The sequence below is a fragment of the Cervus elaphus genome, chromosome 27 (genome assembly GCF_910594005.1).
Source record: "Cervus elaphus chromosome 27, mCerEla1.1, whole genome shotgun sequence".
Lineage (NCBI taxonomy): Eukaryota > Metazoa > Chordata > Mammalia > Artiodactyla > Cervidae > Cervus > Cervus elaphus.
The window spans coordinates 37,494,650-37,502,969 of record NC_057841.1 but is presented as its reverse complement, the minus strand read 5'-3'; the positions used below and the strand labels follow the sequence as shown (position 1 = coordinate 37,502,969).

At 41.6% G+C, this 8,320-nt stretch overlaps 1 long non-coding RNA gene across 1 annotated transcript; it reads right to left on the bottom strand.

Moving 5' to 3' along the window:
- Positions 1-4,865: 4,865 nt before the first annotated feature.
- On the bottom strand, positions 4,866-8,317 carry LOC122684870. The gene is made up of 3 exons (XR_006338180.1): positions 6,783-8,317; positions 6,563-6,631; positions 4,866-5,464 (listed from the first exon to the last, which is right to left on the bottom strand). It is a non-coding gene; the product is annotated as an uncharacterized LOC122684870 (long non-coding RNA).
- Between the last annotated feature and the right edge of the window lie 3 nt (positions 8,318-8,320).

Sequence of the window (8,320 nt, the reverse complement as noted above, 5' to 3'; positions counted from 1 at the left end):
GGAAAACTAGGTCTCGAGAGAACTAGAGACTCAAGGAATTTTGTTGTTGTTGATGGCACAATGAAAAGTGAAAGTGTTAGTCCCTCAGTAATGTCAGACTCTTTGCGACCCCATGGACTGTAGCCCGCCAGGCTCATCTGTCCTTGGAATTCTCCAGGCAAGAATCCTGAAGTGGGTAACTATTCTCTTCTCCAGGGAATCTTCCCCACCAAGTGATCGAACCCAGTTCTCCTGCATTGCAGGCAGATTTTTTACCATCTGAGCCATGAGGGAAGCCCATTGATGCTACAGGTAGTCCATAACAGATCTGTGATCACTGTGGTCACAGATGCACAAGGAAGGTAGTTATAAGGGGAATATAAATCCTGATGCCACTGCCTTTTTGAGTATCCTAGTTTGAATGGAGCTTTAGCCAAAGCCTGGGAAGGTAGAGCAGATGGACTGTATGGGGAAACACTCTTTCAGGTGCGTTTGGGAATCCAGCGTGGTTTTTATCATTCCAAAACACATGGTTGTCGTTCCTCTGGGTAACTGTCATTTGATGAATGTCTTGGTGGTGATGTTGTAAAGGAAAGCCTTGAGAAACAGACTGCTTAGTTAACTGCTGATAGCATTCACATCTCTTTGAACGTGTAGGACATTTAGGAAAATCTAATTGAAGTCACAACCAAGAAGGTTACACACCCTGGCTGAGCCGGATCACTGACAAGATTTGATATAGTCACATTTAGAGACGGTGCAAGAAAGAAACTAATTCAAAACAAGCAAACAAGAAAATAGACTTCAGCATGGACTTGAGTAAGGAATATAAAAGGATGGTCAAGGCGTGGTGGTCATGTGACTTTGCAGCTTTGAAGTCTGTGCTGGTGCTTTGTGAATATTCACGTAGGAAGGAAGGGTTTGGTCAGGCTGGAGGGGACAGCAGAGGAAAGGGGTGGGGAAACTGCTTGGTGCCCTGGGAACTGTGAGAAGGGAGGGGTCTAGCACCTCCTAGGTGGGGCTAGGGGACTCTAGACAAGGTCCAGGTGTGGGCTGTGGAAAGGACGTTTATCCTGTTAACTGACCCAGGCAGGATGCTTGGGGGGTGTGTGGGGCCCCTTCAAACTGCCCAGGATCCTGCCTCTTTCCCCAACACTTTCCAGATTCAAAAATGAATATTTTCAAAGAGGAGTACACACACATCTGAGGGACAAAAATCAAACTTTGCTTTAAGCTTTCGAACATGAAATTTGAAAGAAGGGTATCGCTGGACTTCATTGGTGGTCCAGTGGTTAAGAATCTACCTGACAATGCAGGGGACATGAGTTCAGTCCCTGGTCTGGGAAGATTTCACATGCCCACCGGGCAACTAAGCTCGTGTACCACAGCTACTGAGTCCGTCCATGCTTTAAGAGCCCGCGGGGGCCGCAGCTACCGAGCCTGGGCACCCTAGAGCCCAAGCTCTGGGACGAGAGAAGCCACTGTATTGAAAACTCCATTCACTGCTAGAGAGTAGCCCCTGCTAGCCATAACTAGGGAAAACCCCTCACAGCCAAATACCCAACACGGCCAAAATAATAACAACAATAATGGAAGCTATCACCATGATCACAGACGCACAAGGAAGGTAGGGCGTAAGAATCTCCATTCATTGTCTCATGTTGTCTCTTGCTCCCTATTTTACAGTTGGAAACTGTAGATTTAGATGGTTGGAAAATATTAAATAAAGAAATCCATAAGCTTATTTGAGCATTTAAGGCACAGAGGTAGACAGGGACTAGAACAAAATAGAATTACTATGTTTCTTAGCAGACAGTAGCACTTTCTAAAATTCTTCCAAGTCATATTAAAATAAAAGAAAAGACTTTCCAGGTCAAGGATATTTCCAGCATCATGTGATAATGTAGGAAAGTAACTGTGTCCCCATAAAACAACTCCATTCAAAAGAAGAAAGAAAAATACCTTTTAGGAATGGCAAAGGAAGAAAGCTATGCCTTGTGTCTGAGCACAAATGGGTGAGATTTGCATGATTAAAAAAACCATTTCTAATGGAACAGTATGTCACCACACATCCAAATAGTTCTTATTTCCACTGGTTTCCTCCTCAAAAATTGGATCTTCTAATTCATTTCAGGAAAGAAAATTTTAAGTAGACATTGCATTTAAAATTCTTTTAAACTCAAGGTCTTATGTTCAACCAAAAGCTCCAAAATGTCAAGATAAGTAACAAGTTCATATATTGTCCTGACTGGATGTTTCAAGTTTGACCAAGAGGGCTCCCACCGACTAGCCTGCCCCTCTATCTGCCACTTGCTTTAGTCCTTCTGGTCCCACAAAGGAAACAGTGACTCCTGGGCTTTCTGAAGCAGCTGGATGTCATGGCAGGCGAGTGATGAGCCAAGGAAAGCCAAGGCACACACAATCCTTAGACAAGTATCACTTTGGGGATGCTCTCTTCAATCCATAGTGTTATCCACGGGAACTTTAAGAATCATCTATTTAAGCTTTTGTTTTCTAATAATAAGAATAGAAACTCCTTCTTCACTTCAAATGATGAAATAAAATTTGTTTCTTGTCTTTTTTTTTCTTTCTACATTGTCATTAGCATTTCATGGTTTCATTGTTAGAGTCTCATATAATTAGTTTTAAAATAGAAATTTTATTATTTATAATGAGAAATAAAAGTTTAGGAAAATATTAAGAAGTGAAAATAAGAAGGAAAATGTCACATATATTTCCACCAATCAAAAGATCTAAAGTGATATTTTGAGGTTATTTGTGCAGTTTTTTTTTTTTTCACATAATGATATTTTAAAAATTCAACATAGGCAAACTGCATAGAGAGTGAGAAGGTAAAGCAGAAACATACTTGGCAAAAGATATTTGCAATGGAAATGTCTGAGAAAGGACTCATATCTAGAATATTAAAAAGTTCCTAGGAATTAATAAGAAAAAGACAATCAAAAAAATGGGCAAAAGACTTGAATGGGTCCATGTTTTAAAAAAGATATTAAATGGCCAGTGAACATGTAAAAAAGTACCCAACCTCATTTTAATCATAAGGGTTATACAAATTAAAATCATAGTAACATACTGCTACACACCTAAAAGAATGACGACTGTTAAAGGGACTGATAATATGAAGTGTTGCCGAGGATGCAGGACTCTCATATAAGTCTCCTGAGAGTGTCAATTGGCACAGTTCTTTGTAAATGACTGGATCTCCTATTATGTATTCAACTTCTTTATCCATTCATCCATTGATGGGCACAGAGGTTGCTTCCACATCTTGACTACTGTAAATAATGCTACAAAGAACATGGGGATACAGATATATTTTTAAGTTGATATTTTTGTTTCCTCTGGGTATATTCCCAGATGTGGAATTGCTGGATGATATGGTTGGCCTATTTTTAATTTTTTGAGGGTCCTCCACATTCTTTTCCATAGTGACTACACCAGTTTATAGTTTCACAACAGTGCACAAGGATTCGCTTTTCTCTGCATTCACAGGAAGATTTATTATTTTTATCCTTTTGACGATGGCCATTCTAACAGGTAAGAGGTGATTTAACCTCTCCTTGTGGTTTAACTTGCATTTTCCTAATGACTAGTGATGTTGAGCATCTTCTCATGTACCTAGTGGCCTTTTGTATACCTTCTTTGGAGAAATGTCTATTTAGGTCCTTTGTCCAATTTTTAAACTGGGTTATTTTTCTCTTTTTTGCTACTGAGTTGTATGAGATTTTGGATGTTAGCTTCTCAATATATATATGGTTCACATGTTGGTTTTTTTTTTCCCATTCCACAGGTTTTCTTTTCACTTTGTTGATAATTTCTTTTTTCTGTGCAGTAGCTTTTTAGTTTGATGGAGGACCACTTGTTTGTTGTTTGTTTTGCTAATTGTGCTTTAGCTGTCTTATTAAAAACTGATTACCAACCCCCATGTAAAGAAGCTTTATTCCTTGGTTTTCTTCTAAGAATTTCATGATTTAAAGTCTTACATTTAAGGCTTTAATCTATTTTAAGTTAACTTTTATGAGTGATGTAAGATTTGGGTTCAGTTTTATTATTTTTCATGTGACTATCCAATTATCTCAGCACCATGTATTGAAAAAAAAACTGCCTTTTCTCCATTGAATATTCTTGACTCCTTTGTCAAATGTTAGTTAACTGTGTACACTTGGGTTTGTTTCTGGGCTCATAATTCTGTTCCATTTGTTTTATGCAAGTACCATACTATTTTGATGGGGGATCTTAGTTCCCCGACCAGGGATTAAACCCAGGCCAAGGCAGTGAAAGTGAAAAAGGGCCAAGTCCTAACCACTGGGCTGCCAGAGAATTCCCGCAACACTTTTAAAACTAAAGTTACTCATTTCACTTCAAAATAAGTTACTTAGGGAAAGACACTTTAGCATAACTCATGAAGAGCACAGATTTTAGAAACAGTGACCAGCTTCCAATTGTGGTTCTACCACTCATTGACTTCTGTATGTCTCAGTTTTCTTATGTGTAGGATAGAAATAACACTCACTGGAAAGAACCTATGTTAGAATTCAATGAGAAAATTAAGGTAACACTAACCACAATCCTTGGCACATAGTAAATGCTCAATACATATCTAACACTGTTATTATTAGTGTTTAGCAGATGTGAGGTTTTAGAGTTCAATGTGTGCATGTGTGTGTGTGTGTCTGTGTGTGTGTGCACACACGCGCTTAGTCATATGTGACTCTTCTCGACTTCATGGACTGCAGCTCACCAGGCTCCTCTGTCCATGGGATTTCCCAGGCAAGAATATTGGAGGGGATTGCCATTTCCTTTTCCAGGGGGTCTTCCTGACTCAGGGATTGAACCCATGTCTCTTGCATTGCAGGTGGATTCTTTTTTTTTTTTAATTAATTAATTAATTTATTTTTGTCTGTGCTGGGTCTTCATTGCTACACAGGCTTTTCTGTAATTGCAGCAAGCAGGGGCTACTCTCTGGTTATGGTGCCTGGGCTTTTCACTTCAGTGGCTTCTCTTGTCGCAGAGCACAGACTCTAGAGTGCACGGACTTCAGTAGTTGTGGCGTGGGGACTCCTTAGTTGTGGTTCCCAGGGTTTTAGAGCACAGGCTCAATAGTGTGGCACACGGGCTCAGTTCCTTCTAGGCATGTGGGATCTTCCTGCACCAGAGATTGAACCTGTGTCTCCAGCACTGGCAGGTGAATTCTTTATCACTCAGCCACCAGGGAAGCCCCATTAGAGTTCAACAGATGATGACTAATCATATCACTAATAGTTCTCAATGAAAAGTGTCTTGACTTCTCATGTGTTCTTCTGTGGTTACTACTGATATTAACCAACCACAGCTTACAATTTGGAGGAGGGAATTACATTAGGGAGGGCTTGGGCATGTGCTGAAGACCAGGTCACCCGGACAACATCACCATTGGATGTCAAGAAAAAGAGAAGAGGAGGTTGAGTCCTGGAGCTGGAGATTTCTAAAATGTGAGCAAAGATAAATGGTGAATGTTTAGTTTCTCAAGAGGCAAACAATTCAAGCGCTCCTGGAATCTGAAATGAAGATTTAGGTTGGTAGAGAGACGGCCAAATCAAAGCTGTAGGTGATCTTGACTTACTGAGATTAGCAGGTGTAGCCTGCTAGCAGAGGGCTCTGAACTTGAGAAGGTGAGCCCTGAGGTGGAGACCCGTGGAGCCAGGTAAGGTGGCCACTTCCCAGGGGCAGGTCTTGTACCTGCGGCAGAGTGTAGAGCGGTTGCTCCTTGGGATGGAGTGGGTGGAGTTCCACATCTCAGATTTTCACTCCACTTACAATGTCCTTATTCAAGCCTTCCTTGGACAGACCCCAGACTGGGGAGGGACCCCCTCCCCTGGCGGAAGCTGTGATATTTTACTCCATAATCATGCCCCTGCCTGGCAGCTCCTGCCCCTCCCTCTCCCACCCCCTCCAGGGCACACTCACGCCAGACAGAATCACCTTTAAACATTTCAGAGGCTTTTAGATCCTGTAAGGATGGCTGCTCTTTAGGAAGAACTAAATTTATTGAACTAAACATCCTAGGCACCGTCACTCAAAAATTTAGTGACCCTCCCACCATTCAATTCAGGTTTCCCTGGTGGCTCAGATGGTAAAGAATCTGTCTGCAGTGCTGGAGACCAGGGTTTGATCCTTGGGTTGGGAGGATATTTTTTTCCTCAACTTTTTTGCTTGAAAACTTTCAAGCCTACATAGAAGTTGAAAGAACAGTACAAGGGACATTGTGATATCCTTCACACAGACTCATAATTCATTCTGTTGACGCTTATTGATCATCCAACAGTATGCTTGGTGCTCTGGTAGCCTTTGGATAAACAAATATGAGTGAGTTCTGCTGCCTGAGCTCAAGGTCCTCATGGCTCATGGGGCAAGAGCAAGTGTAAGACAAAAAGACCTCTTCTCTGCATCTGAAATTGAGGTCTGCCATCCAACTGGGATCCCACTTCAGCCCTCAGGCTGCATCACAGTGTTTTCCTGGGCACAGAGGGGTAGATTTACTGGGCAGATGGCAGCTCCACACCCACAGGGAGGGTCTACTTACCATGAGAATCTCTGCTGAGAGCCGGAAGGTTCGTTCTTACTCTGTGTGGCTCCCGGTCCACAGGGTGACCTGGGAAGAGATGGAAGCCTTGCCTAACTGAGGACATGATAACAGATCAAAACATGGTACCGTTCTCTTGTCTTTTACTTCATGACTGAGGCACTGCAGTACCCGGAGGAAACAGTTTGCCCTTTATATAAAAAATTAAAGAGGAACTTACCTGGCAGTCCAGCGGTTAAGAATCCAGCTTGCAATGCAGGGGACTTGAGTTCGATCCCTGGTTGGGGAACTGAGATCCCACATGCTGTGGAGCAGCTAAGCCTGCATGCAACTACTGAGCCCACACGAAGCAACTCGAGAATCTGTGCATCACTGTGATAGATTCTGCATGATGCAACTAAGACTCGAGGTAGCCAAAGGAAGAAAGAGAGAAAAAATAAAGAAAACACCTTGAAAGGGCTTATTGCTTGGATTCTGTCTATCTAATGCTATATTCAGACGGCACTGGATGATTCCTAGCCGGTTTTGGATCAAAGAATTAAACGAGTGACATTTTGGAGGGTCGGTTCTTTTTATTTCATTTTAATTCCCCCCCAGCTTTATTGAGATATAATTTGATGCCTAACAGTGTATAAGTTTAAGGTGTTCAATGTGAGGAACATACACATTGCAAAATGATTACTGCAATAAGATTAGTTAATACCATCATCTCATATAACTGCCTTTTTTTTTTTTGTGGTGAGAACACTTAAGATCTGCTCTCTTAGCCACTTTCAAGTGTACAATAGCGTATTGTTAACTGTGGTCAGCATGCTGTACATTGGATCCTTAGAACGTACTCATTTTAATGAAGGTTGCCCGTTGAGTAGAAAATACAGGCATTTAAGGATACCTTTCTCCAAACAGCTTGAAATCTTAAGAAAAAACAAGGCACACAGAAGTTAGAAAAGATGTAGTGGGTGTAGAAGGAGATCAGAGGAAAGACATAATAGTGGCAGCAGGAGCAGTCTGAGAAAGCTTCCCAGCTGAGAGGCAATAAGCCAGTACATTTAAACTCAGCAAATGTCACAATACATAAATGTATGAAAAAGGTCTGGAAGAAACACACCAAACTGTTTATTGGATTGAGTATGGGAGGTACTAAAGAGGACAGTTGATTCTGATTGTGTCCAATAAAAAAATGACTAGTATTACTTGTATAATCAGGGGTGTGCTGTATTAACACATATATGTGGGATGTAGAAAATGGTACAGATGAACCTGTTTGAAGGACAGGAAAAGAGACGCAGACCCAGAGAATTGACGTGTGGACATGGAGGATGAGGATGAATTGGGAGATTGGGAATGACGTATATACACTACCATGTCTAAGATAGATGGCTGGTGGAAACCTGCCACATGGTGCAGGGAGCTCAGCTTGTTGCTCCGTGATGATCTAGGGTCGTGGGATTGAGGGTGGGGTGGGAGGGAGGTCCAAGGAGGAGGGAGGAGATGATACGTTTGCATATGGCTGATTCACTTCCTTGTGCAGCAGAAACTAACGTAACATTGTGAAGCAACTCTACTGTGATTTCTAAAAAAACATTTAAGAAGCAACTTTCTCCAAAAAATAAAAGGTTATACTGTAGTGTTGTTTTATCGCAGTGTTTTCCATGGTGTAAATACTTCCACTAAGGCTTCCCAAGTGGCTCAAATGGTAAAGAATCTGTCTGCAATGCGGAAAATCTGGGTTCGATCCCTGGGTTGGGAAGATCCTCT